Here is a 10,092-nt window from a genome sequence, read left to right as displayed (position 1 = left end):
ATATATATATTTATTTTTTTTTTTTAAATAAAGAACCTACATGAAGCCTGTGTGCTCTTTCTGAACAAAATGTGTTTCTCTTCAGTATTGTCATTGCTAATCTGATGAACTTGTCTGTAGTATCTTCAGTGAATGTTCTGTCTGTGTTGCTTGTGTAGGATTGTTCCTGTGTCCTAGTAGTGCAAATTCAATGACTTCAATGCCTTTTTTTTTGGGAAAACATTTGTTTAATGATCAGTCTAAGTATGAACAGATCCTTGTCTTTGGGTGAGAAACTCTGTAAAGTGAAGTCATTTGGTTTTATTTCTGTCTTCTGAGAGAAGTAACTGTGAAAGTCTGATGGAAAAAAGTTCTTGTACAGATTCACAGTTCTTTCAGTACATTCACTAACATACAACATTGTCAATGCTTCTGCTTAAATGAAGCAATTAAAGGAATCTGAATTTTCTATTTGACATAAAACATTATGCTAGCTAGCTATCACAAGAACTGTGAACTGTTTTAGATTGGCACGCTTATTCCTAGGATTCCACTCCTTTTTGGAGTAACTGTATGAAAAAGTATCTTTTACAGCCCTTGCAAATACCAGACCTGAATTAATGCTTTGTACAAGTCAGACCAAATTTGAGGATTGTATTTGGCAGGTAAATGCTTCTAGCAGTTGACTTGTTAAGGAATTATGCATGGGTTTTTTTGCCTTCCAAGTCTTCTTCCTGACTAATTTTGCACCAAGTATGAGGGGCTGGAATAAGCACCCGAAGTCAAAATCTTGATCACAGCTCTGACATCTTGCTTCCGTAGTTGTGTTTTCAAGAATGAGTATTCCTACAGAGAATGAACATGTGTGGAGGCTCTCCAGGTGCTGATGCTGTTACAGGTTTGCAGTTCCATTAGTTAGCCTGTATCCAGGTGGTAACAGAACTAAAACAATCCAGCTTTCAGTGCAGCTGGTAGGTGCAAAACACCTGTTGCCTCTCTGTGCCCCTTTACTTCCTAGTGTCAGTTTCCACCCTGTTACCCAGAGTGAAGGGTTGGGTTTTGGTTTGGTTTTTTGTTTTGTTTTTGTTTTTTTTAAAAGCAAACTTATTTCTGAAACTAACCACAGAAATGATGTATCTTGGAAGACACTGACACTGGCAACTGCTGGACTGACCCAGTTAATCCTGCCCTGATTTGGAACAGATGGTAACAGGCTTACTTCAGCCAGCAAAGCAGAATGGGTTTTGTGCTGGGTTCCTTTTTTTGTCTATGTGCTGGGGTCTGTTTCCAGTTGCCTGCTCTGCTGTAGGTATTCCTGTGTCAGCCCGCTGGTTGTTCTCATTCCTCCCTCTTTCTTGTTTGTATTTGCGCTTCTACCAGCTGGTTTTTGTGGGTAGACTCGAATTCTGCAGCAGTTCGTCCACCTTCATGTTAGGAGATCTCCATGTTACACAGTTAATTGGCCTCCTACGTATGCAACAAAGTCTTTTCAGAATCCAAACTCAAGTAGAAATTATTATTTTTGTTCTCATTATTGTAAAGGAAGGAGATTAATAACAGGATTAGATTGCTTAGATTACCTAGGAGGACATATAAGCAGGTGTGGAAAACCATTTAATTAAACCAGAGTTTTGTGAAAGGATTCTCACAAAAAATAGCAGGACCTTTTCCCTTGTCTAGGTTGTTCCAAGGGATGGCTCTGATAGCAGCAGCGTAAGCCCATTGGGGAGCGCAGACCTGTGATAAACCTGATTGCAGCATTATTGCGCAGGTATAGTTAATTAGAATTTAGGGAGTGGCTCCGCTTGTCATAACGAAGGAGTGAATGTTTTTTTCAGTCTTTTGGCAATGCTAGCACTACAGATACATGAGTGAAAACGTTCGCTATTTTGCTTTAGAGTGGTGGTTCTAACTGCACCGCCAGTACTGCTTTGCTTTTTCAAAGTCACTAGACAGGGATGTTTGGTCTCTGTTGTGCTATGGCGAGACTAGACCAGAGTCCTCTGGACAGTGGGGTGGGTGAGTCGGTGTCCTTACCCTCACATCAAATGAGTGTCACATACTGACACAAATAATACCAGGTTTTACTAAAGCAGGATGGGCTTTTCCAGTTTGCATGGTGCTGACAGACTCGGGGCAGGAGGCGAAGCAAACAAAAGGGGCAGCTGTAACACTCGCTTGATCGGCGCCCAGCATGGTTTTTGAAGCCAACCACTCTAAAGAATCACTTTGTTTTTCCCATCAGGACTCCTGCTCTGATTACATATCGCCCCAATAGGCAGATAAATGAGCTAAAAGCAACGCTGTTTGAAAAGGGTAGAGGGAGGGCAAAGGGGAGAGGAGGAGAGCAGCTCGCTCACAGTGCTGACTCAGGCAATGGGTCACAGGCTGGCTGCGACCTGCACTCGTGGCCCACTGTTGCCACTGAGGAGGCTTCTGGGAAGACAAGTGTGAAGACTGCAAACTCAAAGCATTTGGACAATTAAAGGGAGCTTCAAGGTGCTAAGAGTCTTTTTAAGCCTTGGTGTGAAATAACTATCGATAGTAACACGGAGTGGCGAAGGGAGGTGAGATGGCATTGGGATGGTTAAAGCATCTCTCTTATCTGATCAAACCTGTCTACTCATATGTGCTTAGTAAAGGCTGTTAAGATAAATGGTGGTTTATGTTTGTTTGGTTTTTAAAATGGTGTGACTTCAGATACATCTTCCAAGCAATTAGGGATTGATTATTTTTTTTTTTACTGAGTCTGTGTTTTGAATTTGGTGACTTGTTACCATGTCAGGGTAAAGATGCAGTTATTGCCTTGATTAGTTTTCTGTGTCTGATTAATTTCTGGTGAGTTCTCTTTGGTAGGGGACAAAAAGCAGGTGAGTTTCAAGAACAAGAGAATGCAGCCCAAACTTCCCCATCCTCCCTTAGCTACAGAAAACCAGCTGCTTCTCATTTCAGAATCAGAACAAATAAGAGCATCTCATTCGAGGGTGGGGTACAGGCTGCTTTATGTCTTTAGGATTTATCATGAAATGATACAATTTGAAATTTTATTCTATAGCCACCATTCCTATTCAACTGTACTTGCAAAACCCTCAGTATAAGTAAAACACACAGTGTTAGTATCTAGGGGGAAATATGACAGGGATGAATGAAATTCACAGGAATCACTGAAAGTTTGTCAGTACTAATACTAGACACTGGAGCTCTTGTACTGCAGTTTCACATGTTGGCCCAGATTATAAATGTGCATTTGGAGTGTGAATTTAATGCTTTTCCCCAGAAGTGCATAGAAAAGCTCACAGGAGCTTACAGCCCTCTAGCAGAAGGAAGGGACAAGACAGACTGTCACTGCTTGCAGATAAGGGAAGCAGCACAGCGGAGCCAGCCGCCTTCACACTGAATTGAACCCAGCTCTACCTGCTCTCTGCGGGCATGAGTGTCAGTGGAGGATCTGTAGCCCACAAAGGCAGAGCCCTGCACCGCCTGGATGCCTTCTCTGTTTCCCCTTTCTACTCTGAACCTTTACCCACTGTAGTTCAATGGCACCTTGTTATCCAATCTCCAGCAAATACTTTGGCAGGGGAGAGGCTTTTCCACTCTGTCACATCTGCTCTGGTATCTCAGAGCAGATAGTGACATGTTTATGCCAGTTTCCAGTAAGTACTTACATAAACCAAACAGTTCTTAAAACCTTTAAGCTTTCCCATTTGGCATTGGAATTTAACTTTATTCACCTTTCCTTCTGTACATTGCGTTGGTTGTTAAGGATGGAAGAGGGGGAAAAAATTCACCATCTCGGGGCAAAAGCTGCTAACAGCGCACTGGAGGAAAAGGTGACACAAGGACACCAAGGTGAACAAGGGTGACTTTGGAGCTGAGTTCAGCAACATCAGGGCTGGCGGTGGGGTTCTGCGTGTACTGACTCCTGCTGCCTCTGACCCTTCCCAGCTGCCCACACCTTCCTCCCTGCAAAGGGTTGCTGATTTTGGTGAACTCTGTTTTGAGAAGGAACATTGATTTTTTCTGATCACTCCAGTCCTTTGTCAGATCCTAGCAGAGACCTCCACAAATACACCACTGCCAGCAGCAGGCTCTAATCCACTTTTCAGCTCCTGCTTTGGAGAAATCCTAGCAGGGCTTCCTCAGTCAGGAAAAGACAGGTTGGATTTCAGCTGGTACCAAAGCTGTGTTACTTGTTTGGCTCTCTGCCCTGCTGTTGGTCACATCTAGTGCACTAACAAGAGCGGTGAAGCTGGAATTTGGTTCTTTGTGCTGCTACCCAGTGACCATCTGAGGAACTGAGCTCTGCAGCACAGCAGGAACCTGTTTTTTCTCTAACACCTTCATGGTTGCTCACAGCGCAGCTCATTCCTCCCAGCTCTTCTGCAGGGAGAGGGTCAGTGGGGCCCACAGCCAGGCAGGGGAGAGCTGCATCTCACAGCATCATTGGGGCAGGGACCGATGGCCCTGGGAGGCACAAATGGGGTCCTGGGCCATGGCGGACACCCTGAGGGGGCTGGGCAGGGCTGTTATGGGCTGTTGGTGCCCTCTGGGCTCTGCCAAACAGCAGCGCGTGAAGGTTCCTGGTTTTCTGCCGTACAACAATAAAGTAGTGGCACCCTGAAGCCTCTGTTTTTGACAAAGAAGCAGCAGTGACAAAGGAGAGGGAGAAGGGCGGCAGGACAGCGGTATGCTGTGAGGGCTCGTTAGGTAATAACTAACTACCAAACTGTCCTAACAGATTAATGGACTAGGGGGAGCAGGGATGCTGTCCCCTGCACCCATTTGGCAAAAGATGCACAATGCTGGAAAAGCCAGGCTGAGGAGAGCAGGGCAGGAGGCAGGCAGGGCACGGCTCCGTGGAGATGCCGTCAGCTGGAGCTGGGGTTCTGTGGCCTCGCCCCAGTGGTGCCCATGCCAGCACCACCTGCAGACCCCACCGGCCACTTCAGCTGGAGTTACTCGGTGGGAGTTTGTCCTGCCCTACTCCCCACTTGCCCTGATGGCATTTCTAAGCCTCCTTGCCGAGCACCGCATGCTGACAGTGTCCTGGCTACATCCCACAGGAACCCGCTGTGAACTTCCTCTGCTCTGGAGAGGCTGGCAGTTCAAGATCTGGCAGCGGATCTTGGGTCCATGAGCTCTACAAGAGCTCTGGATGGGGCAGCGCAGGAAATCCAGTGGCCCGTGTTAACCTGTTTCCACACCAGACACAACCAAAAGGACAGCTGCCGTCCACCTGACCGCTTTCACTGCCTGATCCGTACCACTTCAGTCAAATACAGCCTGTGAGGAGCTGCCAGTCATCTCTGAATGAAACCAAAACCTCTGGGAAGGAACCAGGGGACACCATCAGGCTCATAAAACACCTCGTCCACCAAGCCGTTCAAATGAAGTCATTTCCTTCTGTTGACAACAGATTTCTTTTTTCTCTTTTCTTGTTAATCCTTAGAGGAGTACTAATTTTGGCTGGAGATGCTCTCATGCAAATCAGAGTGCAAGCCAAAGGCAGTGAAAGGCTCTGTGTGCAGCTGTAATAAATACGATAGTGGCAGAGTGTGCTGGAGCCAACGAAGATTTGAGAGGGCTGCACACTGCACCAGCCATGAAAGGTGATGCTTCATAAATTAGCGAATTACACAGCGACAGCAGTGAATGATCAGTGACTTCGGTTGAAGCCAGCAGGTGTTTGGGCTCTCATGTCCCAGTCTGGTACCTTCCAGTTTGCTCCTGCGATGTTCATTCCAACGAGTAGTCTGATTCCTACACCTGCCAGGGACAGCAGACACCTCACTTCTCGTTTGGCCGCAATCCTGGGCTGTTTGTCAGGAGGCGCTGGGAGTGCTGGGAGCAAACACGACGAGGCAAAGGCGAGCAGGAGCCCATCACACAGGACGGCTGCTCACTGAGATGAAGAGCTATAGCTCAGATCACGTCCCAAGGCACACCTTGAAGCTGCTGCTCTTCTTTTCTTTACCCTTCTTGGATGTTACAAGATGGTGCTGCAGCCCTGGGGATGAGGCAGCGCGTGGGTCCCCTGCGGGGAGAAGAGCCATCACCGTGACCCCCCACAGACGCTGCGATGCCAACACTCCCCTGCACTACTCCCAGCCTCGCGATCCTCAGCAGCAGCGAGTGCCATTGGCAGGACTTAAACAAGACAAATACAAATGGATGGAAACTCCCAGCGTGCCAGAACCACGGAAAAGTGGATGTTTCATCACGGTGCCAGACAGACCTGACACTCACTTACTCTGAGTTATTTCAATGCTCTAGCTGGCCTTGAAAAGCAGGTTCTACTGCCACTTGTCTGATGCTAGGCAATAACCTGAGGCTGATTATTTTTTTTGAATCACCAAATATAACAAAAATGTATTTCCAGCACAGAACTCCAGTTTTACTGTCTTTGACTTGGCTTTTTCCTACCCCCAGTACATCTTTCTGTTTATAGCTATTCCTCATGACTCAGTTTTCCTTCCTCTCTGCTCTCCCCACAGCTACCTTTCCAGTACTGGGGATTTCTCAGAAACATCACGCTGCCAGAATCCACCTTTATTCTTAGAAACAGGAGCACATGGACATTTGCTTGGAAGCAAAATGAGAAACATGAAGAATGACATTGGCGTTGGATGGGCAAATCAGAGGGCAGAATGCCAGAATTCCTGGGGGTATTTAATGAGCTCAGTGGCATTTAGCATGTAAATGAGTTTGTTTTGGCAAAATGAGTCCTGGTGTGGAATATGTGGCTGATAAGGAGCAAATACTTGAAAACATGGGCTCCTCCTGGGTGAAAATATTGTGCCACCTTCGTGGCTGATGGTGGTAGTCGTTGGAAGGACATAAAGCTGTGTTTTATAGGCACAGACAGAAACATTTAATGGGAAAACTTACAGAGACAGAGTAAAAAATGGATGTAGCTCTCTCGGAGGGCACGATCATGGCTGGCTGTGGTCAGCCGGGTTTCAGAAAGATGTTCTGTGGCCTTTTGATATCCATTCTGCCATACAAAACCCACAGCTCTCTTCCTCTGTCCTGCAGCACCAGTGTGAGCAGAGCAGCACGGGCATTTGCAGCTGCACGCAGCCAGCCTGGCTGCACGCCGTCTGCCTTCCTCTCCATCCCTGCCACGCTCCACCTGCATCACTGCTTCTGATGCACCCCTGGCCAGTTCATCCAACGATCACTTCACCAAAATTAACTCTCGTGTCGGTAACCCAAGAGCTGAGAGTTTCAGCTGGGGCTGCCCCAGCCAGGACTATTTGCACGGGAACTGGTTAGCAGACTCCTCGTATGTGGCTGCTGTGCTTTGCTGGTTTTCCAGTGTCTGCACAGACCCTCTGGGCAGCACAGGCACACCGGGACTGAGGCTTCGTAGAACACTGGAGCTGCTTGGTGCACAGATTGGGGATGTTCAAGTGCCCAGAAATCCTGGGCAAACATACAAGATCCTTTCAGTCTGCCAGAACAACATTTCCAGGTGGAAAAGGACATGTTTGAGAAATGCAAACATGCGGTGGACCTTTCCAAATTGTTTTCATAGCACACAACTAATAATTGAGTGCTTTTCACAGAAAAGTAAGGACAAATAAGGCATATACTCTAACTCTTCCAAGCTTTTTTCCCCTTGGCTCATCTTTCTTTAGAGATTACAAGAGATAGAGGTTTAGATTGATTTGTTTTTCTCTTCCGTACCAAGGGCTTGGGGATTTCACTTTTATGAGGAACTCCTGCCATGTGGGGAAGGGTCCGTTTCCCTTTTGCTTTGGTCTTTTTTTTTTGTGTATGCTATTTTTCCAGTTCTCAGGGCCACTGGCGACAGGCTTGCACCACGCTATGGTGGTTCCAGGTAGATGCTGTCTAGAGCAGAGCTACAACAGAAGCGGGCTCCCTGGGAAAGACGCTCTCCATCTCCAGCTATTTGGCCGATCCGTACTCACAGTAACACTGCTGAAAGAGGCAGCAGCATCCTTAGCGTTCACGGCACCAGCTGTCTCAGATTTTCAGCTAGGCTTGATTACAAACCGTGTAATTATTTTACAGCACTGCCTGGGATTATGCGCTGTTACTGCATTATGCAGCAGCAGTTTGTCTGGCACCATCAGCGCTGACAGCCACTGCTGCTGGAAGCATCAGGGCCAAAGGTGGAGCAGGCGTGCGGGTGGCTCATCTGCTCTCTGGCCACCTGGGAGCCACTTGCTGGACTTTGCTCTCGGCTCTTATCTCCTTTAATCAGCTTTGTCAACCCCGTTTCCTCACCATGAGGGAAGAACTGGAAGATAAGATAAGTTCAAGGAGACCTTGCAGACCGAAGCTCTGGGCCCATGTGGAGGGTTTGCTTGCTTTTGTGGCACAGGTGTTGAGTTCTTCAGGGAAGAGACTTCTGGGCTGGCAGCCTGCAAGTGGGGCTCTGGATCAACTCTAGAATGACGGTAATAGCAACCATTCAGCATTTTAAATCACAAGATTAGCACCACTAATAGCCATGGTCTTAGTGCTCCCATCGACGGCTTAACTTCCTTACTCTCCACCGCTGGGTCGTAAAAGAAACCAGCTCTCAGGCACAGATTGACCCAGGCACCCCAGGGTGGAAAATTCAACACAGCCAGACACTCTCTGCTGCAAGTCTAGTCCTACTGCCACCAGTGGCTTGGTGCCCCCCGCAAGAGCTGGTCCTGCTATAAGATGGAAGCGGGATGGCTGAGGCACCGAGCAGATGTCAGCAGCAAGCGAAGGGCTCCTGGCCACTGAATATCCTGCTGCTGCAGTGTGGAGATGCAGTTTCTCTTAAGGTGTTTTTGCTGAGTGAAAGATTTGCATCAACCTTGGCTAGCCTCTCCTTTTCTTTAAATTATGCAATAAATTAGAGAGTGATAAGGGGCCAAAGGGAACATTTGAAATTCCAGTGGCATTTCTAGGAATTGCCCAGCACACTCCAAGTTCCTTGCAGCAACCTGCTGGCTGGCTATGGTGAGGCACATTAATGGGATGGCTGTCCCTGGGAAACAAATCAAAAAAAGCCCTCAGTACATCTCAGATTACATTGTCAGCTCCCCAAACGTGAAGGTAGACAGTCCTGTGGTTAAGGCTTTCTGCTGAGGATTCTCTTTCTAGCCTTTGCACTGACAAAGGGAGCACCAACAAGGAAGTATCCTTGTAAAAATTAGTATGTTCCCTCATATGGTCCTAAGTACCGGACAAATCCATTTGACTGAGAAGATTTCCATGGAACCTGCTCAGTGCAGTGCTCTGAAAGCAGCACGTAGATGGGGTGAGCCCATTCCTTGCAGGGAAGTGGGAGGGCACCATCACCTCATATTCGCTCGTGACGGTGCTGCCTGAAGAGTGACTAAGCGTAAGCCACGTTTCTGCAGGGCACTCAGGATGGCTTCTCCCTTAGCACTGAACAGGCACATCATCATCTCTCCATCGCACGGGGCATCAACGAACCAGCCCCCACGCCTGTAGCATTCAGGTCTGACGGAGGTGTTCCCAGCAGATGTTCTGGGAGGGAAAGCGGTTTGTAGTATTGAACGTGATGCTGGAGGTCGCATTCATTGTGAGAGACAGCACAATGCAAACCTGTCTGAAATCTCTTCTTGAATTTTACTGAGTTTGTGCAAGGAAATGGCTCTCCTGAGGTCACCAGAAAATTTGTGGCAAAACACAGATTAAGCACCTGGTGTCCCTAGCTCACCACTGTTCTGCTCTCTCCTTGGTGTGCAAAGTGACATCGCTTTCCTTTATGGCAGCTGCTCCTCTGTTGACTCCATTTGCTGACAGTCCAGCCACATGGAAGCATGTCTGGTTGAGTCCTACAGGTTGGAGGGACTCCAAACAACATCCAGTCTCATGCATTGCAGCCAGATGCTGCACTACGCAAAGCTTGTCTGTGGCTTGGTTCAGGATGGACATGGACACCACAAACAACCTTTCCTGGCTCGACTCGTTCTCCTGCAGGACCTGGGCTCTCTCCGATCAGTGTATGACTCCAAGCCCAGTTCTCGGTAGTGTTGCCATCAAGAGGAAGTGCGGGGGCTGTGTGGCCTGGTTTGTGCTTGCTGGACAATGAGCTTCTTATTTTTCTTAACTTCAATGACCTCACACCAATTTGGAGAC

The sequence above is a fragment of the Chlamydotis macqueenii genome, chromosome 7 (assembly GCF_036417535.1).
Source record: "Chlamydotis macqueenii isolate bChlMac1 chromosome 7, bChlMac1.mat, whole genome shotgun sequence".
In the NCBI taxonomy this organism is placed as follows: Eukaryota; Metazoa; Chordata; class Aves; order Otidiformes; family Otididae; genus Chlamydotis; species Chlamydotis macqueenii.
This window is presented reverse-complemented; position numbering follows the sequence as displayed.